Source organism: Lissotriton vulgaris, chromosome 7, assembly GCF_964263255.1.
Source record: "Lissotriton vulgaris chromosome 7, aLisVul1.2, whole genome shotgun sequence".
NCBI lineage: Eukaryota > Metazoa > Chordata > Amphibia > Caudata > Salamandridae > Lissotriton > Lissotriton vulgaris.
Window position 1 is genome coordinate 1,321,372,134 of NC_141695.1, and position 24,660 is coordinate 1,321,396,793.

At 43.6% G+C, this 24,660-nt stretch overlaps 1 long non-coding RNA gene across 2 annotated transcripts in view; it reads left to right on the forward strand.

Annotated features, from left to right (window-relative positions):
* The first annotated feature begins 1,521 nt into the window (after positions 1-1,521).
* LOC147703599 (uncharacterized) overlaps positions 1,522-24,660 on the forward strand; it is a 93,600-nt gene continuing 70,461 nt past the window's right edge. Inside the window, exons 1-2 of one of the 2 annotated variants that reach the window (XR_015297300.1) lie at positions 1,522-1,629; positions 18,255-18,339. This is a non-coding gene — a long non-coding RNA (uncharacterized LOC147703599). Of the gene's footprint in view, positions 1,677-18,254; positions 18,340-24,660 lie in introns of both variants that reach the window. The other variant, XR_015297301.1, reaches the window with a different exon arrangement.

Sequence of the window (24,660 nt, forward strand, 5' to 3'; positions counted from 1 at the left end):
TCTCCCAGATGCGTCACGTTGTAAGTACCCTTGCACCATGGAGCAGGATTTGCGCCGCTGCTGCATCACAAAAGTGACGCAGCGGCAGCGTAAATGAGGCGCAAGGGGCTTGAAAATCTGCCCCTTGAAGCCCAACTCCCTAGTGTCCCTAAATGCTCCTTTTTGCTGTTGCATGAGTACTGGCAAACAAATGAACACATATTGTAGACAAACTTAAAATGGCTGTGCCCATGTCTTTCCTCGCTTGACTCTTCTTCTCTCTTTTGTTGAGTTAGACATGCCAATGCCTTTAGCAGTCATTTTAAACTAAACGTGGACCTTTGAGCTGCTTCTACCTCAAATTCAAATGCAATAACAGACCCATTTCCAGATTCCTCCTAAATCCTCCTGCTGCCTTCACTGATTGTTGGCTGCTTTAATATTCAAATTTCACTTTTTGAAGATGAATCCAGGTTTCTATGAAAAGCTTCTTAGAATCAAGTCTCTAAAACTAATTTTTCCAGATGACCCTTCCCTTCCCTTCTGAAGGGTTGAGGTGCTTTGACAGTAAGGTGAAATAGCCAAGGATGATACATGTAAGGGGTCAGACATGTTGTCCGATCCCAGGGTTGCAGTCCAGTATACGATGGAGTTTATAGGTTAGTAAATCAGTGAGAGGGCAAGTGAGTTAGGGAGTGAGTATGGGAATGAGGAAGTGAGTGAGGGAGACAGTGGGTGAGCTAATAAGTGAGTGAGTGAGTGAGTGAGTTAGAGACAGAGTGCGCCAGTGTGTTAGCAAGTGAGCCACAATTCGACTGCCTGGTTGATTTAGCACACTTTTTGGAGAATTTTACAATACCATAGTCACAGCAGGGCGGGAATGTTGAGGGCACTCCTGGATCACACTGTCGTGTTTTATCAGAGCTGTATGTGGCACCTCTAGTGCTGTCACACTTCAAGCAATGCCTGTAAGGTAGGACTACAATATTTTGCAAAGTATTTTTTATCTGTTATATATATTTCAAAACATCCAATTCAAATCATAGACATATATTCGCACAAAACTTGCATATAAAAAAGAATAATAAAGCTAAAGCGTGTAAAATTATTTGCTTGGCTGTAGGGTTTCAAAGTATGTGTATAGGAAAGTATAGATTACGGTTTTGGTTGTTGGGTTCTTATTTGTAACTCAGCTGGAAAAGATTAATAAATAGTTACTTTGCACTTTAAAAGCTTTACATTAGGTCAATTGCTGTAGAATCTTTCCATTGATTAGCACTGGAAGAAAAACAAGTTTGAATGGTCTTTTCTACTTCCCAGAAGGTGGATAGCTGTCCACTGTGCCGGATTTACGCATCACAGGAGCAGTGGGAGAGCACAGGTTCAAACACATGATAAGGAAGCACAAGAGACCTGCTGATGCCTTCTAGCGTCTTTCTAGCGTCCCCACCTGTTCAGGTAGGCAGTCTGAGACGAGGGTGTGCGTGTTATTGAAAATTTGTGTCTTGTTTATTTGTCACTGGTTCTCAGGCTAGAGGTTGAGTCTAATGCATCGTCAGTTGGAGCCTTATATAAGCCAGGCCCTCCTGGGATAGTGAGTGCCACAGGGAGAGCCTATGACAGTAGACGACAATCAGAAGACACCCACAGGTGAGCACTAACAGGGGGGCTGTGGCAGCAAGACAGTGTGACTAGAGGTGGGTGAAATTCCTGTGTGGTAAGCAAAATGCAGCCATTTAGCCTGTTTTTCACACCTGAGTAAAATTGTGACGGATCTGCTGTTCCATGGACAGGATAAAAAAAAAGCACAGTTGCCTTTTGAAGTACTGTGAGGGGCCTTGCAATGTGTCAAACTTAATAATAACTGCACTGCGCTTAGTTACATACATTGCCCGGACTCCAGACACTGGACTTCAAAGCAAAGCAAGAGTCACACACAAGCTCCCCTGGTGCAGTAGTTCCTTTGAAAAGCCCTATCAGGGGCAGCCCACTGTAATTACCAATAAAGCAATAACAAAGGCCGGCCCTTGACAGAGCCATTCCTTGAGTCCCTTAATGCCTAGAATGAGGAATTCATGCTTAGAAGGACTTTTGCCTCCATTCCTCCCTTTCTCCAACTGAGGGTTGGCAGAAGAGGGTACAGACAAATTGCTCACTGGAAAAGGGGAGTTTTGCTAATCCCTCATCATGACAAGACATGGCCACCACCCGGAGAATATAACCCCTTTTTCCCCATAACTATGCCATGCAAGATTTTTCATACCCTGGAGGGTGTGCCACTGGCCTGCCAAGTCAGCAGAGGACTGTATGTCAGATGTAGAGATTTCTGCTAGCAGGCCTTAAGTGCAACCGCACTCAAAGCGCTGAACTTTGGGGAGTGGTGTCATGTTTGTTGCACCCGTTATGCAATCATTCCTCTTGTGTGACTACCCCAAACTCCTGACAACCCAAAAGCCAGACCCCAAAGGAAACAGTCGACACCCCCAAGTGACATCCGCTTTCAACACTATCCGCCATTATTTATCTGGCTGCCAACAATCTGTGCAAAGGGGAATGCCTCAGGGTACATCAGATCCATGCAGCTACACTTTTCCTTGCTGTCTCTAACCTCCCATCCTCCCATACACATCTACTCATCCTTGGGCTCCTCTACGCTTAATTGCTATCTCATGCCCTCAGTCTCCCCTCCTCTTCCCTTGCCTGCAACTTTCCTGGCACCTTACACTTGCTGACCCCATGACCTCATTCCGAAAAAAAATCCTGTTCCAGATTCAGCCCTCCCATGTCTCCATCCCCTGGCCCTTGGCCTGGTCTCACCATCCTTACAAAAAATCCATGATTTTCTTTCAAACCAGCCCTGCTCCCTTCTTCCCCCTGATTTTCCTCAACTCTCTGACCTCACATGTCCAGCTCGTGGTCTCCTTAATGTCAGTGCATGTTAACTGGCACCACCTGCCCGATGGCATTGGGCACCACATGAGAGCTGCTAGCACCACGCTTGGACTCCACCACCCTATACATTTAATTTCAGCTACCCTCTCTGGTGCCCTGGTAAATGTCTTTCCAATGTATATCCATCCGCAGTCCTCTGTTACACAAGGTCCAGCCAAACCTTCAATGGAGCCTGCTGAGAATGAACCGCAGGTCACCGAAACGTATATATATCACTTACCTATGGCATCCATGGCTCAGACCTTCCAACTAAGAAAAAGGTCACTGTGTGATAAGGTGGGGGACCCTTAGTGGGGACAGGGCATGGTGCAAAGAGGGACCACATTTCTCCCCATTCCCCTGTCCCCCTGTTGTTAAAAAAAAAGTTTGCTGAGACTGGTGCCTGTTCAGGCGAACTGGAAATATACTCTGTGCAGTGTTTTTCCACTTGTCTTCCCTGGCATAGTATAATATTGGCACCTCACTGTGAGACCATGTGAAGGGAGATGATATTGTGTGACACATAGTGCAATTGTGTGATTTGACTGGTCTGCATCAACAGGACCGGACTGGCTACCAGGCATTTTGGTCTGCAGCCAAGCTGGGGCCAATTTTACTGTGTTGGGGCTGATTTATGTTCATGGGGACCTGCCTTTGCTTCTAATCAAAGAGAGCTAAACAAATGGTTTTAAACATACTTTAAAAGCATTTGTTTTTCCTTTTCTTACTTAGAAAGGTCCAGTAGCCGGCCCTGTGCACTAACCTCTGGCCACCTGTCTTCCTCACACCTTCGTGCACCTGCCCCCCACGGTAACGAGCCAATGACCCTATCCATAAACATTCTCTACTTCCACCGGTCCTGTTCACAGTAGTGAACATACCAGAATAGCTGCCACCATCCTATCATCGGAGGGCCTCAGCTGCATATCCCAGCCAAATATCCATGCCTCTTGCAGGATCCTCACCTCAAAGCTTTACCTTCTTGGAAGCAGGTTTTATGAAGACCAAGAGGCATATGTATAAGGAAATGCCACAGCCTTGTGCTGCACCAAATTTTGAAGTGCTGCGCTGCGTCGTTTCCGAAATGCAGGGATGCACCGTATTTACAAGAAAATGGCATACCCCTGTGTTTACCCTGCACTGGCACTAAAAATAGCTGCCTAGTGCCAACAAAGACACCCTTGAGCCATATTGCAAGGGCCCCCCTTTGCAAGGATGATTGTTTACGTGCAGGAAGGTGTCACTTCCTGCATATACACCATCAATAATGGTGATTTGCTTGTTCCAAGTGTGCTGCAGAATGCTGTACACATAGACAAAGTAAAAACAAGGAGCAAAAAAGGTATTTCTTTTCATTGTTTCAATGTAACGCATAGCGTCAGTCTTTGGCACTGCCTCAGATGTACACATCCTCGTAAATCTGGAGCAGCGTCAAAAGGCACTGGGTGTTTCGGTGGAATGCCCACAGTAATACCCATTGCGAGCCCTTTTCACGCAGATTCCTGTGTGAAAGGGTACAATATTTACAAAGCTTAATGCCGCCTTGCAAATATGGAGAAGGGCATTGAATCACTGAAACGTCGAAAAAAGTGACGTTCTGGTGGCGCAACCCCCTTGTGCATATGCCCCCTGGTTCCTATTGGACTGCTTTCACATCATTTGTGTAGTATCCACAGTGCTTAACTTGTAAATGAATGACTGCTGGTGTCCAATCTAAGCGAAGAGCCCCATGGCCATTGTACTTAAATGCCAGGGTCTCGAATTCCAAAGAACCTCCGGCCTCTTTAATGCACTACCAGACATTCCCTCCCTCTTTACCTCACTCTTGCAGCTTCCTGCTTTCTACCTTTGTGGCTTTTTTCCGTCTTTCTCTTCCTCCTTCTCTCTGCTTTGAGAGTTTTTCGGTATCTCTTCCTATGGTACATTTCTGATGCCGATATACAAGTGCTGGTCCACAAAAATAATTTCTATGTGGCCCCCACTGGCTCATAGGAGACTCAGGGGCCCCTCATTAGATTCAGTAGGAGGGAGACCCCATTTTGCGCTACTCCTGAGGAGCCAGAAGTCGCGCTTATGCCCTATCAGGATTCTAAGCTGTGCATTCAAAATGGCTGAAGTCTGGTAGCAGGGGTTCAAAGTAGTGAGATGCATGCCTACATTATGATAAATACACCATTATCCTATGAAATCTCTAGGGGCAAACATGTATCCAGGATAATACCAAGATCTCCCAGCTGTAAATACCCCCCCCCCCCCCCCCTGCACTACTGCATTACTACTGTACTGTATTGGAAGTCTTTTAAATAAAAAAACTTTTTGAAATCAAAAAAAGAAAATCAATTAACTTTGGCCTGGTGTCAAATCATAGCTCAAAGATACGCTATATTTATCAGCTGTGACATCACCCATTCCTTTTAAAAAAAATATTTTTTTTTGCAATTTCCCATTTTATACTGGCACAAGTTGTTTTGTGTTTTTCATTTAAGGCATGGACTTATGTGTCCCAAATAAGCTAACAGATCCAGCTGAATCTCAAAAGGTAAATTTGTAAGTTGGTCACACATTCAGCTCATAAAAACTTGAAACTATTCTTTCAATTTCCTAGTTGAACATCTCCAACTTTTCTTCCAAATGGACATCGCAGAAAAGACTTTATAAAATATAGCAAATATGGGTAATTCCTATTTTACCGTATTCATACAGAAGGAAGACTTTTATCTGAGTCAACTTCTTGGAACAGTTTCAATTGAGGGCTTTAAGTAGGATAAAACAAAAGTGGGGGGCATCAAAGTGAACGTAGGCTATGCACTTAGGGGCATGGTTTGAAAGTATAAACGACGGGGCAGATGTACAAGCCCCTTGCAACATCTTTACAACACTGTTGGTCACTTCTGTGATGCAGCATCATCGTAAACAATGCATCACTATGCAACATATTTACAACGTGACGAATTTGGAGAGATGCGTCACGTTGTAAAGCCCTGCACTACATTATACCTGCGTCAGGTATAATGTATGCAGGGTAGGCGATCTGTCGCAAGGAAGTCTCGCAAAAGTGACGCAGTGAAATCTACAAGATTTCATTGAGTCACTTTTACGACCTGTTGCGTCAAAACCTTTCCCCTTCTTATAACGCGCGCAAGGATTGACGCAGCTCAGCAAGTATCGTCCACCCCTGTGCAGTGCTGGAGTTGCGGCGCACTTGCGACACGACTCCAGCACTGCATCATCTTTACGCTGACAGATGCGTGATGCATCTGTCTATCCTTGTGCCATAGTGCGTCACATTGTAAATGCGGCGCATCCATGGTGGCACAAGGGTTTTTAACGTCACGCAAAATAAGTGGTGCATCCCTGCTAATATGCAGGGATGTGCCCGTTATTTTAAACCTGCCCATCGGTTTTTTTACACTGTATTCAGATATGCGGAGTGGGTATTTTGTAGCTGGGAAGGAGACATGGCCAAATGACCAGAACGTCTGACTTTGGAACTGGGTAAACAGGTTTAAGTCCTGGCATCAGCTCAATATCCTATGATTCTAGACAAATCACTTAATCTCCTTAGGAATTCTTTATGAGGCCGCTTAGGCCGCCAGAATGTGACTTTTTGGAACGTTCCATGGTGCAGGAGCCTGCTCCATATTTATGAGACAGTACTAAGCCACTTTTTTTTGGCTTAATGCCGCCTCATAAATATTGTTCCCTTTAATGCAATTTTCTGCGTAACAGGTGTGTAATGGCTGTTGCTGGGGTTTGTTGCCAACAATATTCATGGCTTTTTGACACTGCCCCAGATTTACAAGAAATCGTAACTCTGAGGCAGCGAGAAAAACGTACGCCTCCAAATGGGAGGCTTAAGGAGGCACAATGAGGAGAAATACATGTATTTCTTCTTGTTTTTCCTTTTTCTATGTGTGCTGCATTCTACAGCACACATAGAAACAGGAAAAAGCCTCTTGTGAGTGTCTCCCTTCCAGCACAAAAAGAATCATCCTTGCAACACTAGCAGCCTTGCACCATGGTGCAAAGGTGCCAGCTTTGGCGCACGGCAGCCGATTGTGTGCCAGTGCAGGGTAAAAGGACAGGAATGCGTCCTATCTGTGAGATGCAGCTCATTCCTGCCCTTTCTTTTGCTGTAGGGCAATACAGCAGGCATGCCAGCAGCGCTGCCCTACTGTAAAACCTCATAAATGAGGCATCCTGTATCTAATGGGTAACAGGCCTTTTCAACATAATTTCTCCTAGCACATAAGCGCTCTCATTCATGATGCCTTACTCCTTACTTTAAACGGAGCTTTTTTCACTTTAACAGCGCTAACAGGCTTGCATTACGGAACCCGCAGAGTCCACAACACTGACTGTTTTCCCCTCACATGCGCGGAAAAAGCCCGTCTCCTTTCCGCGCACGCTAAGTGCGGTTAGCAACAACCGCGCATGCGCGAAACTGGAACGCTGGCAGACAGACGCGTTTCCCCGACTGGACAGACCTTAGAAGGCTCGATAATCATTCAATTAGCTCAGGGGCGCTCAATGAACACCAGATTACCCAAACATGGGTACGACTTGACATCTGCTCGGACGCATTTCTTAACGAGCAATTACCAATTCACTTGTGGTATAAATACCACACTCCCTGGGCTCAAACCTCAGTCCAGTAGAGCAGCGTGTGGGGCAAGACCGAGGAGAACTTTTCCCGTGTTTGTGAGTATGGTGAGTTACAGCATGATCACTGAGACAGCCCAAGTAACTAATGCACCACCCTGAAACCTATATGTTTTTCCATCTAGATTGCACAATAGCAATTACCGCCCAGACGTTGTGAATGCTCATGAAGAAAGCAAGCACTATTACTTAAGTATGATTCAAACCTCTGCAATATTTTAAGAGTGTGTTTTATGTTATCTATGTTGTATGTCTTGTAAGTGTCTTTATTCCACATGGCTGAATAAGCTGGATGGTTTGTTCCAGGTGACTGCACCTGTCTGAGCTACCCTGGATAAGGGAGACCATAATTTTCCTTTTTTCCTTTCTTTTCTCAGGTTATTCAAATTGCATTTACTTGAGCCGAACCGCTGTAGGCACATAATAGCCTGTATTTTACCTACACATATTTATAGTTTTCTCTTCACTTTTGTTAATAACATTAATACATCTGTACCCATTAGTGAAACGTGAGTATGGTGGGAAAGTTGTGCCCCTGTCCTGAAGAAGGAGCTTTGCCTTCGAAACATGATGACGCACACATGAGGTGTTGTCCATAATCACGACAATACACACATTGCACTTCACTTCTTTTAATAGTGCCAGCCCGGGGCCATGAATAAAAGTTTATTCTACTACACCCACGAGCCAGGCACTTTTTAATCACTTCTCTAAAATCCCACCACTCACCTAAAAAACATACTCACTCACATGCACCACACATAGTCAAAAACTAAAAGTGCTCCCACGTAGTCGTAGGTCGCAGCACGCCGCATCCCGCTAGAGGGATGCGAAGACCCCTATGATGAAGCATGACACCAAGGGGCCTTTTGGTGTGTGAGGGGTATTTTAAGAAACAGTAAGTGCTCCCATACCACGGTGGTGAACAATTCCCTGTCATTTCAAGGAGGAATCCTTGTGTTTATACACATCAGTCTGTGGAGTACGAATCCTTCTGAACTACTCTACCCCCCCTCTCCTGTTTGTTTATAAGTGCAGGAAAACAGCCAGAGAAATTTGAAGGAATGTGCAATTTAGGCATTTGCAAATACCCTTAGCTCCCAAGGGTCTGCATAATAAAGTTTTTTCTTGTTCTCCTTTTTCTCTATAACAATTTCTCTCTTGCTCCGGTTTCTCTCTCTCCCTCTCACCACCCCATTCCTCCTACTCATGTCTCACTACTTTCTGCCTTTCTGTCTACCTTTCTTTCTCTCTTCACCCATCACCTTCTCAAGCATCTCTCACTGTCTGCCGCCACCCTTCTTTTACCGATCACTCTACTTTTTTGTCTTTCTCCCTCTAACTTACTCTTCACCTTACATCCCTCTTTTTACCTTACCACTCCCTTTATACCACTGTCTTTTTACTTGCTACCTTCTCTCCATCTAACATTTTGGGCCTCTTTCCCTCTACCTCACAAGTAATTAAACCCCTGCCCTTATCTATCTACCCCTCTCCCTGACTACCTTATGTCAACTCTTTTATGAATCTCTGACTCTCTTTCTCTGCCTCAGCTATCTTTGTCTCACATCTCCCCTCACTTGACCTCCATTCTTCTAGCTCTCCCCTCTTATTACCCTCTGTCTCCACTGATCTCTCTACCTCCATGTACCTACCCCTCAATTTCTATTTCAGCCCTTTCAACCACGTTTCTGTCTGACCTACCTCTCTTTTTCCCACTCTGCATCCCACTGGTCTCTACCTCTATCTCTCCTACTATCTGTGCCAACCTGCACATCTATTTCTCCCTATCACATCTGTAACTCACCCCTTTCTAGGCAACTCAAAGTACTTCTCATCTCATTACCCTGTATATCTTCTCCATCTACTTTACCTCTCTCACCCTCAGCTAGTGCTTCACCCTACTGCTCTATCCCTATTTATTAACGTACTCCACCTTTCTCACCCCCTTTCTCTACATCTCACTTTCTTCCTCACTTCTTTCTCTACTTCACAACTCATACACTACCTACATTTCTATTTCTCTCACTACACCACCTCTCAGTTCCCTGATTTGATCACTCTCGCCTTTCCACTTCTTTCTAAATCTAGTCGGTCTACATCCTCCCTCACAACCTTACTCTTGTATCACTAACCCTCTTTCTCTACCTCTAGCCGGCTCTGTCATTGTTATCCTTCTCTCACTCTCTTCAATCTCTATCCCGGGACCACCTTTCAATACACCTTCTATGCATCTTTCTTTTTACATTTCTCTACTTTACCTCTCAGGCTCTTTCTCACATTCTCTCTCTTCCTCTGTCCCAGTGTCCCCTCCCTTTCTCTACTTCACATCTATCTCTCTGCTACACCCCTTTTCTCTATAAATAATTTATTTTTATAATGTTCATCCCTCTGAATCTACCTTATCTCTACCTCACTGCCAACTTTATATAACTTATGTTTCAGTACCCCACGTCTTATTCTGCCCTCCGCTGTACCTCACCACTGTCGCTAGCTTGCACTTCTCTATACTTCTACCTCATCTTTTTGCCTGTGTACCTCTACAGCTCTCCATCTCCAGCTCTCTCTAACTAAACCTTCTTCCTATGTTACTGTTCTCTCTACCTCACCCCTCTGTGAACCCCACCCCTCTTCTTACATTTCATTATCTCTATCTCTACCTCTCTCTCTATATCTACCTCTCTAGGTCACTCCAAAATCTAGGGCCCTCTACCAGCAGGATCTTATCCAAGGGTCGCAGCAACAGGACAAATCAAACATGTTACCAGTCCACATGTACATCACTTGACTGCTGCTTCAAACCCCTTCTTCACCTCCTCATGTCCCAGCCATCTCCTGCTCCGCCTAAGCGGAAGGAGCTCCGGCCTAGACCAAGGCCTTGAGTGGCCCAGGCAGAAGTCAGGTCACTTAGGGACACCCAATACTTTGTTTTCTTTAATCCTGCCTAGCTAGGAGAATCGCAGGACCAGAGCATCAACTCTAAAGGAAACATCTCATTCACCTTTCAACCACACTCCCCTCCTCTGAAGGGTGGTCAAACCTGGCTGAGATAAACCCTTCCATCTTGGCTCTAGACTACTTTTCTGTGACAATCAGAGTCCAGGACATTGTTGGCTGGGACAGAGTAGCTCATTTCGTTGTGCAAGCAAGTATTTCGTTTTTAAAGCTGCAGTGTTTCTGTTTCTGATATCTGTGAGCTTTAAATTTGTCAATTCCCCACACATTTGCAAAAATTAGTCCCATAATATTAATCTAGCAGTGTTTTATGAAAGGCTGCGATATGCATATGTGGGCCCGGGCCTATTTTTGATCCAAATCCGGCCCGAGGACAAGAACAGAAGTGAATTTTCAATGTCTGTTTTAATTATTGCTGGGTCTGAGGCCGGTAGTGGCCCAACCCACTCAAAACCCTGGTTTTGTTTACAAAGTTTCCTAAGGAGCTTGCTGTATCCTCCGGGCATGTGTCGCACTTCGAGCCTGATTAGCGAACACGGGGGGCATATTATCAACAAATAGCGATATTTATCGCTATGTAGGCTTAGCAGCAATTTTTTTATCGCTGCCCATCACTGGATTTTATCGCTGAGATAACGTGCTATTAGCAATGTTTATCTCAAAAGCGATAAAATTCCCGGTGATAGCGGCAAAATCCGTGAATATCGCTGAGAATACAGCGATATTCACGCATTATCTCTAACAGGGTCTTAGCCATTATATCCACCTCTTATTGGATATAATGGCTAAGAACTGTTCTGAGTAGGCGTTAGTTTTAGGAGATATTCACACTTAGCGCAAATATTTCCAACACTACGCCTGAGTTGGTAATAGGCGATAGCGAGGTTAGAGACTGCTTTCAGTCACTAACAGGTTGGGAACGCCCACTTTGCATGTCATTAGCGATAAATATCGCTGGCATGCAAAGCGGGCCCCAAACCGCTCGCTATCGTCTACAAGCTGTCGCTAACTGCTGTTAGCGACAGCTTGCTAATAGGGCGATAGAATTATCGCCACCCTTGATAATATGCCCCACAGAGAGAAAGTAATTAGTTTGATCTCTACGTTAAATAAGCAGCAGCTCCTCCGCTAAGGTGGAGGAGCGTCGCCCCACTGCTCTGTGAGCAGTTGAAAAAGGAAAAATCAAATGATAATAACAAACGTTATTATCATTTAATGTTTCTGTCTGTCAGCTGCCTGGTTAGGGGTGGGGCTGGATGTAACAGAAACAGTGGTAGCATTTCCTTACGTGTGCATGCTTTAGTTGGCCCTCTTGGGCTGGCCAAACAGTCATGTGCATCTTGCATGTTCTCCACCGAGGTTGCATTACACCCTCGGTGGAGAACATGCCCAGGCACCCAATCCCTCTCTGAGCCCTGAACCATGGCTTTCAGACCTATCACAACACTGCTAAAGGCAGCGTTGTGATTGGTCAGGCGAGTCTGGGAGCTTGGGTGGTTCCTGCTTCCTTCCTGCTCCTGAAGTGAAGAAGAGGACCGAGAGGCAGCATTCTATTTATGTTCTTCTTATATAGTGTTAAAGTCATGCAATGTTCGAATTCTACAGTGTTACCTGTTTTTATTGCCCATGCTCATTTTTAGTTCTTGGCTAGACAGCGCTAAGCTGTCTCTTCAAGACTATTGTTAGCTTTTAGTGGGCTTCGATCCCAGCCATTACTTACCATTTGTTGGTGTAATTCACATTTGTTTGCTTCTTATTGGTTAGCTGCTGTAGATGTCCTTCCGCTTTATGTGTTCATCCAAGTCCCCGGGGGCGTGGATGCATTACTTATGTACCTCCACAGCTCAATATTGAACGCACAAGTTATTTCTTGATGTGGAAGCACTCTATCGGGCTCCCTTGTGTACTTCCTCACCTTCTTGTCCCCATCACCTACCTCTGGTGCTGCCTGTGGTGCTTCCACCTCCCACACACTCGTCCTCTTGCCTTTCCGTTGTACGTGGTTTCGCCCTTGATGACCCAACCACCTGCCTTCTCTTCCATTGTCCGTGGTGTTGCCCCTTCTACACACCCACATTCCTTCCCTCTCTTTGTTCATGGTATTGACCTCTCTCACCCTCCTCTTCTACAGCCGCGGCCCGTGGAGGGAGTTGCGGTGGAGCAGAGAGCCGGGGCGGGGGAGGGGCAGGGTGGGTGGGTGCTAAAACCGGAATATGGATAATTGGAGGTAAGTAAACAATTTAATTAATAAAACGAATTTTGTAGTGTGCGCAGCACCGCATTTTGCAATGCAGGGCACGCTACGAAATTCGTTTTATTAATTAAATTCTTTACTTACCTCCAATTATCCATATGCCGGTTTTTAGCACCCCCTCCCCCTCCCCTCCCCCTCCCCGCCTCTCTGCCCCACCGCAACTCCCTCCACGGGCCGGTGCTGCTCTTCTATTGCCCATGGTGCCACCGGCACATCTCTCTATATTGATCTCCTTTGAGATTTCTCAATGGAAAGTCATTTTAACAGAACAGGAAGGCAGCAATTATCAGTGTTAAAAGTACCATCGCTCGAGAGCCAACTGGCTCTTGGTAGAAAGTTGCCAGTTGGAGCTGCAAGTTTTTGGAATGTCTACATGTAAGCACTGCCAACACCAAAGAAGGGTACAGCGATGAGAGGGAGACCATCCACTACCCTTGGGATCACCCAAAGAGTGCTATTTATGGAACAGGATTTCCTATATTTATCAATACTCCCTGTTTCAAACATCAGATATGTGCCGGGCAGAGACTGGAGTACAAACGATGTATTCACAGTGTGGCTCATACCTTCTGGGTATCCACTCCTGACTTTCAAGTTCCTTCACAAACCCATCAGGGCTAGGCGTAGTTCGTGGAGTTTTGCTACGCGTAACTCCGCAAAGTGACAAAAAAACTTTGCAGAGTTCCGCAAGTGGAGGAGTTCAATGCGAACTGCCGTTCATGCTGGTCTTCCTGCTGCTCAGGTAGAAATTCTCACTAGTGGGAAAAAAACTCGCGGTGCCTCGAGACACACTCCAGAATTTAATTCAGAGCATCATTCACTGATTATATAGGCCAGTGCTCCAACCTCCCCTATCCTCCTCATTGTGTCCATAGAACACAACATAACAACTACTGATCCAGACACTGTCTCTCCTGTAACCAATGGCAATCAGAAAGAACATAGTACCTCTACTGTAAGCATTGAATTTCCCAGCAGTGTTTCCACTCTAGGCACTGCAGAGAGACCCCAGCATAGCCTCCGCTGGAGGGAATGCAGACATATCCAGTAGTGCCTCCAATGTTATTGCTGCACATCCCAACAGTGCCTTAAATGTAAGCCGGCAGATAAAAATCGTGCTGACACTGTAAGCAAGGTACATCCTAGAGTGCCTCTACTGTAAGTACTGCAGGTCCCAGCAGTGCTTCAACTCTGAGCTCTGGAGGCATATCCCAGCAGTGCCTCTGCTGTGAGCGTAGCACTACACTTTAGTTTCCCTACAGTAAACATTGGTGATCCAAACAGCGCCTCCACAGTATGCACCGAGGACACAGCAATGCATGTACTATAGGCACTGCAGACAAAACCCAGCACAGCCACCGCTTTAAGAAGCTGCCAATTACTACAATTCTTCCCCTGTAAACACAGTAGACAGCTCCAGCCGTGTCGACACTGTATGCAGGGCACATCCCATCAGTGTCCTGATAAGCACTGCTGATCTGAGCAACACCTCCACTGCAAGCACTGGTGACATCCCAGTGGTGCCTCTACTTAAATCAAGGTATATACCACTTCTAGCCCGTCCCGACCTTGTCCGGGAGCAATCAGGCTTCCCCGATCCCCGCCCGCCCCGACATTGTCCAGCAGCCTGGGACCCCGCCCGCCCCGAAATTGTCCAGTAGCCCGGGCCCCCGTCCCTCCCGTCCGCCGCCTGCCCCGTCCTCCGCCTGCCCCAACCCCCGCCTGCCCCAACATTGTCCGTGGGTCCCCCGGAGCCTTACCTCAGCCGGCGCTCCTCCCACGCACTCCTCAGTTCACCGCTCTGCCGCTCCTTGCCGCTCCTTGCCGCTTCTCCCGCCTGTCCGCCGGTCCTCACCGCCTGTCCGCCGCTCGTCACCGCTCCTCCCCCACGCCATGTCCACCGCTCCTCCTCGCGCTCCTCGACGCCACTCTTCTTGCGCTCCTGACGTCAGCATGCAGGTCGCGGCCGGCGCTACTTCGAAGGGACTACTTTTTTTTTAAGGTACATTTTTTAAATAACGCATATTTTTATAGTTTATATAGCCTATGTCCATCTGCACACCCTGACGATTACAATGATGTATCGGGTGTGTGGATTGGCAGTGTGGTTCCTCAAAGGTTCAAAGTTCTTGCTTTATAATAGTAGTATAGATAATACCTTTACTAGCTCTGTATTGCAAACAGTGCCTTTACTGAAAGCAATATAGCCCCAGCCGTGCCCCCACTGTAAGCACTGCAGACTGATCAAGAGTGGGACAGGCCTACACGGAAATCATTCTGGCACAGCCAGAATGGCTCATCCGACGTCCATGTGTGCGGCATTTAAATTTTTTTTTTTTAGATGTGTGTGAGCCTATTCTATGGTCGTTTGGGCCGGTTTTTACTGTTATTTTCCCTAATATTACCAGAAACACTGCATGCAGCTATCACAAATGTTTGCAGTCTCCCATACATCCCTTGTGCACTTCCCTACCTCTCTCTGTTCCTCCCATCAGGCGTCAATCATTTGTCTGTTCTGTTGCCACCCCCCACGCACCCACACACCTTCTTTGGCTTGTCATTGCTGTTGTTCTCTATCACACAGACTCCCTCCTTCCCTCCCATTGTCCGCAGTGTTTGTCTCTCCTACTCTGCTTCCCTTACGTTGTCCGTGGTGCCACCCGCACATTTCCCCTCTCTACCTTAAGTGTAGGCTTAACCCATCCCAATGCCAGCATACTGCCCTTCCTTGGCTGTCAGTTGCGTCATTTCCTCCACAACACTTGTCAAATGAGTGATCTTGAGCAAGCTGCGTACCTCATGTGCCTCAGGCCTATGATATTCGAAAAGTGACATTTCCTAGCACTCATATGAAAGCTGTGTTGAGCTCTATACAAAGCCAGAAAACTGTACATTTAGATATAGGAAGGTGACTCATATGTCAGTATGGCTGGGACAGAATCAGTAAGATGCCATGTGTGGTCGCGTGAACTTTCTTACTTATAGTTGAACCTTAGTCCTGCAGTTTGCTGGATTGGCTGTAGGTGCGTTAGACCCATGAGCTATCAGGGAGTATGTGCCCTGCAAGTTCAGCTGCTTTACCAACATACTTTAAAACCTGCTGCCTTTGGAGGGCGTGACAGCCGGATGTTTCTATCTGGCAGGTGCCAGTTCAGTCTCATATATGGCTCCTGAGGTGGATTTACCCCTCTGGATTGATGTTTTTCTTCTTTCCTCCATTCAATGTTAGACTGGGGGCACGTAGCCTTCTCCACTCTTAGTAAGGCGTCCATGTCATGGAAGTCATTCAGAAACAGAAATACCCTTACATGTACTCCTGAACACTACCTTAGTTTTACAACCCCCCTTCTCTTGGCAAACCTAAATGCAGTATTGAGCAAGGTGTGAGACCTGGGCACTACTTGGCACTTGGCTTTGCTGGGAATCCTATAATATCGTTGTCAGCCTTGTTACCTACTGCATTCAGTCCACCCTGCACCTCGTTGATAGGCATTAAGACACAGTGGTTCCAGCCACGGCCGGCAATGGGAGTACCTGCCGGACGTTGACGTGGGGAAGGGGAGGGGCAGGGTGGGGGGGGGGGTAGTAATGTATGGTTTACGGAGTTTTACAGGTAAGTAAACATTTAAATAAATAAAACGAATTTCGTTGCGCGCACTGCTTCAACACTCCTGAAAATGGAAGGTAAACAGCACGAGTATTCTGTAAGTAATTGTGACTGGACATTTGGAGGAAGCTCTTACATTTTTCAAAGTTGTATCAACAATTTGTATAGGCCACCGTATTTAAATATACAAAAGAGGCCTATATGTGAAATACTACTGCTATATAAATAAACAAGACACTGTTAACTCAAATATATGTGGAGAGAATAGCAAATAAGAAAACACACAAACATCTAGGGATAAGAGTACAATCTAGGGGGCCCATTAGGATGGCAGGGGGTTCACAACCACCTGGCCGGTGGTAGCCATCCACACCAGAAAGCCCCCCTGCCATATAAGGATGGCTTGGGGGTCCGCGGTGGACGGAAAGACCATCCGCCGCTTTTCCGTCGGTCGACTCGTCGACCTGGCGGAACACATGTTTAATATGGTGGTGGTGACTGCAAGACAACGCCATCCATATTAGGATGTTGACGGAGATCAGCCTTTCCATGGCGGCATTGCCTCCATGCGGTCTTTGCTTTTGGGGGCCCCAGGGTGTTGGGGATGCACATGGGGGGTAACTATGGTACCCCTCTGCATTTGCAGGCACAAGGTAGCAGGCACCGCGTAGTGGCTGTCACGTTGTGCATGCAAATGCACAACATGCATTTCTGACATTGAGGCTGGTGGTGCTGACAGCACCACCCGCCGCAATGTTAGAAATGCGGGATGCGCCTGCCAGTGTGGCCTGGGCATCCTAATGAGTACGGCAGGACCGCCGCATCTATGGCAGGTGGTCCCTTTAGCAGTTGTGGTGCAGCCGCCTTCATAATAGACCCCTAATTGTTCACAGTTATGAGGTACATTAACCAGGGAGTGTTCTATGTTCCTACATTTTGGGCACTTCAAATCCATGATTATATTTATAATAAAATAACATACAAAGCTAACGTCTTCATTTGTGCTGTCATATAACTCCTTTAGGATGGAGTATATTGCTAAGATGCTTCACCACAAGGCTTGTTACTTTGAAACATTAACATAAAGGACAATGTTCTATGCAGGCAAACTAAAATGAAATGTGTTTTTAATCATTGTTATAGTTGAAAATTCACATTGCTCATCAACATTGCTGTGAGGCAATGTGAAGAAGAGTACGACTACTTTTGAAAGAAGGAAAAACCTGCTCCTCTAAGAGCCAAGTACAATTAATTCACTCTCAATGGAATGTCATAGAACATCCATCGTGTGCGAGACCATCTCACCAGTAGCACAGTTTATGTAGATAGCAGCCCTTTCTCTTTTAGGATATGTACTCAAAACTGGTCCCTTGGAATTTTGCCTATTCTTGTTCTAAGTTCCTAAAAAATGGAAGGCTATAGCATGCTTGAGCAAGTGATCATGACATGGGAGGCTTCAAAGCATAATTGAACCCATTCTGGTGAATCCCAATTTAAACAATTTTCCCTAACTTGACAAGCACAAGAATAAGGGACTGTCATTCTTTTGATGTGAGATCAGGTACACTGGCACTGGCAGACATAAAAAATGATCGTAGGAAATCAACATGGAATGCTCTACTCAATAGTACAACAATAGGCATGATCATGGAGTCATCGTGACTGGGACTTCCTTTTGTGGCAAAAGGTTAAAATTAGGAAACACAGATAACAGAGTCAGCGAGAATAGAGAGCAGACTTCAGCCTTAATGTTCTTAAAATTCTGAACAATTCTCATTAATCTGGCCCTGCTAGCTTTCTCACTATTAGGTGCTGCCTAGACGAACGCAACATAGAACCTCAAAATGTTTGTTACTCTGTTTTCAGTTGTGAAGAACCTGAATAACCACCCACAACACAGCAATGAAGCCTGTTATTCTTCTTCTGTTCCTCGGAGTCTATGTATACTCATGTAAGTTTGATCCAAAACTATTTTGTTTTCAAGTAGAGTTTGTATCTATCAATCGTAAAATGTGTGTTTCCAATAGGGGTTCGGCGAGTCCAGCTGTAGAAAATCAATGGGTCATTTGGAAATTGTACTGACCTGCTGGATTGCAATTTAGAATTCCGAATGTCCAAACACAGATTAATTCAATGTTTACTTTGTAAGTTTTGAGTGTTTTTTTTTATTTTTCCTATTCAGACATCATTGCACAAACATATGTGCAACAATATTTTTGATGCACGAAGTACAAAGGATAAGGCTGAAGAAAGTGAGGGGTTTGGTGAGTCCAGCTGTAGAAAATCAATGGGTCATTTGGAAATTGTACTGACCTGCCGGATTGCAATTTAGAATTCCGAATGTCCAAACACAGATTAATTCAATGTTTACTTTGTAAGTTTTGAGTGTTTTTTTTTTATTTTTCCTATTCAGACATCATTGCACAAACATATGTGCGACAGGATTTCTGATGCAAGAAGTGCAAAAGATAAGTCTGAAGAAAGTGTGGGAGTGAGGTGGTCCGTAATCCTCTTTGAGCAGCAAGGTGGATTGCTGATATGAATTATAGCTCATCACTGCACAACGCCACTATCAGTAGAGCTGTAAATAACTAGGGTCCTTTACAGTATTAGGAACTTGAACCACTGTCTCCGTCATATGTGTATGACTTTTTAAACCCATTTATGAAAACTGTGTACAGTAGGCTTTCTTGCAGATATAGAGTATGCTATTAATGTCAAAAAAGGACCCTGTCAAATAATCAAATGGAAACTATTTTTCATTCCTCCAGGGACATACTTAAGGGCATTATTTATCTTTTAACTCATTTAATGTGGGAGACATTTGCCCAACAGTATCTCCAATCTGTGGTGAATTCATAGGCTGAGGTAGTTACATCAGCTATCTAGCAACACAAAAAGATAATGGACGAAATGCTGAACATTGTCAAATATCTACACCCAGTCACGGATCTGGGTTTAAACCATAGTTATTTTGCTAACCACTCCATCCCAATTTGTACTCAGCCATATGCAAACCATTCTTGACTCTGCTCACTATGGTTACAGTCTAGTCCAGCCTGAATTGCCAGGTTAGCTCCAACCTGTACAGAAAAACAAGTATCCTGGGACCGGTTTCGGGGTGTCAACCTTCATCAACCAGGCTACCTTGAACCCAGTGGCATAACGAGCACTGGACCACAGAGGAACTCAATTCTTTCTTTCGTTGAAGGCAGCTGATGTGGACTGGCAGGGCAGAATCGACTTCATTAATGCATCACAGAGGTAGAGAAAGCTGAACGAGCGAAGCGGTCATGCATACAGCAGATTGGATATGATGCTGGCAAGGAAAGATGGAAGCCATGTCATACCAATGCATCTTCTGTGGTATGGGAGCTGAAGGTCATCTGCTGTCTTGTGACAAGCATAGTGCCAGCCCCGGACACCGTGATTACAATGCTGTCAGTACCACGCGCATTGGTAACAAATTGTTACCACGCATGGCATTACATTGCAAGTCGGTTCAACGACTTGCTTTAGATGGCATTGCACACCGGGTAATGTGTTGGATTTTAAGTCCAACACATTCCCTGCTGTTGTGCTAACTGGGGTAGGAATAGTAATTTGTACTATTTCTAAGTCCACGCGCCATCCAAGCCGGTCGGAATTGAAACCGACAATGGGGGTAGGAAAGCCTCCGACCATAGGTCCGCTCTCCATCGTATCGGCCCCTTAGTGTCCAACACCTTCCACAGTAAGGTCAAGTTGGAGTTAGAATAGTAAATGTGACCCTTTCAGTCTCCAACACCTGCCATATGTTGTTTTTTCTTTAGAGTGGGAATAATATATGTCACTCTTTTAGTGCCCAACACCTTCCCAGAGTTGGTTTAGATTGGAGTGACATTAATAAATGTCAACCCTTTAGTGCCCAGAACATTACCTAACTTGGTTTAGATTGGAGTGGGAATTAACGCTGGGTGGCGAACTCTGCTCGACCAGTAGAGTTTGCGCAGTTTTGGCAACTCTGCACTCCGCTGGGAATGCAGAGTTCGGACAAAACATCTGACTCCGCGAAGTAGTGGAGTTTGCCCCTGTCACCCACCCGAGGGGTGAGGAGTAGGGGACCAGCACTGTGCAGGCACGCATGTGCAGTCCTTGCAAGATGTACAGAATAAGGGTTTGCTAAATTACTACTGGGGAGGGAAGTGAGGAGGAGTGCAGCTAGGACATGGTGGAGAATTCCAGATCCAGTAAGTGCTCACTGCTCATGTAGGGTGGAGCGGAACACAGTTTTTAGGCAACTCCGTGGAACTCTGCATAGTGGCAATCCGCCAACTCTGCCCACCCTTAGTGGGAATAGTAAATGTTACCTCTTTAGTGTCCAACACTTTCCCCAATATGGTTAGAGTGGAGTAGGAAACATTTCACCCCTTTAGTGAACTTCAGTAGTGACATTGCACGAAGCCTGGACGGGCATACAGCTGACATGAAAAATTTGAATAAAGAATATAAAGTGCAACCACGCTGTCTCCGTAGTGGCGAAAAGTATAAGAGTGTCTGTACAAGGTTTTGAATAATCAATTGGTATAGAGTGTTTACGTTGGAGTACCCAGATGAATTCCAACATTGGAGGGATTACTTCCCATGTCACAGTACAACAGTTTTGTTCATAAAATAAGTGCCTTTTGGACTACTTTTAGAAAGTAGGTATTTTCTTGCTCAACCATCCTATGTTCCTCTGCTGGGTTATTGATTGCATGTCTGGCATTGGAGTAACAGGGGCTGGGGATGTACATTCACTGGAGGACACCACGAGGGGTGTTGGGGTGTGTCCTACCTTCCCGGAATGAGTTAGTGCTGGGCTGAATAGACCTGTGCTGCATTTAGAGTAGTGGGAGGATATTTCCTTGCACCTGAATATCAGTTGAGCCCTTGTTTGGTAAATGCTGATTTATGTTTTTTTTTTGTAGTTACATTTATAGTGGTTTTAATAAAAAACAAATGTATTTGTTTTCATATAATGCAGTATATTTTTGTTTGTGTTTGAACGTTTATACGTAATAACAATGTTTTCGGTGCATTTATTGTATTTTATTTAGGTGTACAATTTTTTAGGGGTGACTATTTAGTTTTTTTGGTGTCATACATTTTAATATAATTATATATGGTAATAATATCTGTAGGGTTTGTTGCTATTTTGGTGTATTTTTGTGGATTTATTAGGTATCTTAACAATCATTTTTAGGTGATATTGTGGGGATTGATATTTATGATCTCTCATATGTTTATTTGTGTTTCCAATATGTTTGTTATTGATATATGTAGAAATCAGTATTTTTGACAACGATATTTGTGTGTTCGATATTAGTGTTTTTTTGTTATGTATACAGAGGTGATATTTTAGCTCTTCATTTTAAATTTCTTATAATTGTGTTTCTCAATATTTGTTGAATCGATATATCAGTGGTCTGATTAAGAGATATGTACGGAGGGGTTTAGGGGGGATATGCCGTTCTATAGAGATAATAAGTATTTTTTATTTTAAGTAATTTTAATTTAAAAATAAATATAAATTATATTTAAAAACATAATTAAGTTAATTGAAACTAATTCTATACATAAAGTTTAGTATCTTTTAATGCATAATTAATAAACATAAACATTTTACCTTAGATGAGCTATTTTTAAATAAATCTTTAGAAATATTTTTAAGTTAATGTATTTACATCAATCAAACATATAGTTCAAAATCAAGTTAATAGTGCTGTAACATTTTTTTATTTTGTTCTACTTTTAAAATAAATATATAAAATGAATGTATATTAATGTGTAACACATAAATATATTTATACATTTCTTATGTTTAATTTATTTTTTAATGTTCCTGTAAGTTACCGTAGGAAGATCGCTGCCCTGGTGGCCAAGACCTCTGAATGCATATGAAAACGTACCACTAGTAGCTTTGCACATGGAAATTAGGCTCAACCCCCTCTCAATTCATTGGATGGAAAGATGTAAATCTACACTTTCTACTGCAGTGATTCTTAAACTGTGGCCCCGTGACTCCTGGGGGTCCGTAAAATCGGCTCAGGGGGTCTGCTACTGCTTAAAAAATATGATAATATTAACAGAATAATATGGTGTTTATAAATAAAGTAGCAAAATATACAGTAGAAAATGTTAAACTGTTCTATAAATGTGAAGGATTTTAAAATTGCAGGCTAAAAATGAGGTTAGTGTCCTCAGATCAATTTGTGGGAGCAGTGCAAGTGCATCAAACAAAATTAGATATGGACGATAAGTGATCTCAATTAAGTCTAGAAAAACTCCAACCTTCCTATTACAATTTAAATATTGATTGGTTTTATATTTGTCTGTAACTTCAATAAAATATTTCATAATTTGTATGCTTGTTCAAGGAATCCTTGTTTCTGAATTGTTTGTGTATGTTTCATGGGGCGAATCCTTAGGCATGGGTCCCCAGCTTCCAGTAATGACTCATTGGAGGTCCCCAGGTACCAACAATAATTCAGTGGGGGTTTCTGGATTCCAGTAATTATTCAGTGGTGGTTCATAGACGTCAAAAGGTTAATAGCCACTGTCCTAGTGTCTTTAGACTCTGAAATGGTGAATAGCCAAAAGTAGTAAAGTTACTACAAAGTTTGGGTAAATATACACATGAAGATTTACTCATGCGTTGAATTGCCTTTGGGAATAGGGTTAAGTATAAGGAATAATTATAAAGAGCAAAATGCACAGTAAAACCTATAAGCAAAACAAAAAGCAAATATTTTGAATAAATCATTATTTGGTCCCTGTTAAATACTAATTTAGTACCTGCCAATATAAGTAAACCACTACTTGCCCTCCCTTTAAAGCTTTTTGAAGTGACCGTTTCAAAGCAAGTACATTTATTTAGATGCAATTTATTCAGTTACCATGATTCCTGTATTCAGATAACATTGAACTAATTAGAAAAATATAGTAAACCATCCCCCGGTCTTTAGCTGCTTGTCAATACTATGAGGTTTGAGCATTAGACACAGGTTCGGGAGTCAAGAACCTGTTTAGTAGTTTAAAAAGAAATTACCCCGTCACCTCAAAGCCAAACTTGGTCACAGTTAAAGCAAGTTGGCTGCTGCACTTCTTGTGTGCCGCTAGATTGGACATTTATTATTTATTATTCTCCTCGTTTAAATATCATTATTAAATTATCAACCACATTTGAAGTATAAGTCCCTGAAACGTTGAAATTCTTAAACATACTTTAAGATGTTTGTATTGCATTGTGACATTTAGGATTTTGATCATTTCACTGTCTTGGCTGTCTTGATCTCAAAATGCAGGATGGTTTGCCTTGGAATGCGGGATAATTAAATTTAGAGATGTTTTACAAGAAAACCTATTCAAAATCTTTCTAAGTCAAGTATAATTGATCCACAAAGTACTAATATTTCCTTTTGAGTTAATAATGTCATTTATCATTAAATCTGATTTGTTAAGATTATGAATTTCTGTAAAAGATTTCAACAATATCTGTAAATTAACATTGATTTAAGATGCCATGTTCATTATCACTATGACTACGCTACAGAAGAGTACCAAATTCATCCAACTGGTGGTGAATGTGATTATTGACAAAGCAAAGAATGGTGGATCCAGTGTATATTGCTGTATAGACTACATGTGCTCTTTGAGGTGTTATGCAATTAGCTGGTTACTGTCATACTTTTCATAACAATGGTGCAGTTGTGACAGTGGCGCACAGACTGCACATGCACGAGAGGATTCTTGTACTAAGTGGACATATGGTGACTCAGATCTCTTATAAAATACCCTTTGGCAGCGTCCAGCTAATAGGTGAGATTCCTTTTGCAGCTCACTCATTTTTGCACAGCATATTATATATTTCTCTGATATCATCATTGCCATTGTAAATGCAATATTAGGAATTTGTAGCATTCCTCTGCCGGTAAGAGTAGGCTTACACTTGTGAGAGAATTTGCATATTGTATTGCAAAATTTCAAGAACATTTTGTGAAATCACTTGAAATTATACTTTTAGAGCGAAACGTGTTTTTCTGCTTCTCATTTGACTTTTTATTAATGCAGTGTTAAAACCTGTTTAAAAAAGCCTTGCGAGATAATGGTAGGAGAATTGTTTTAAGTGGAAACTGTCTCTTGGCAAGACATTTTCTGCACAAATTACTTTCCTGTGTATGAAAATCATTTTAAATGGCTTCATACAAAACTTTGATAAGTTTGAGATTGTCTAAAATTTCACAAATTTAAA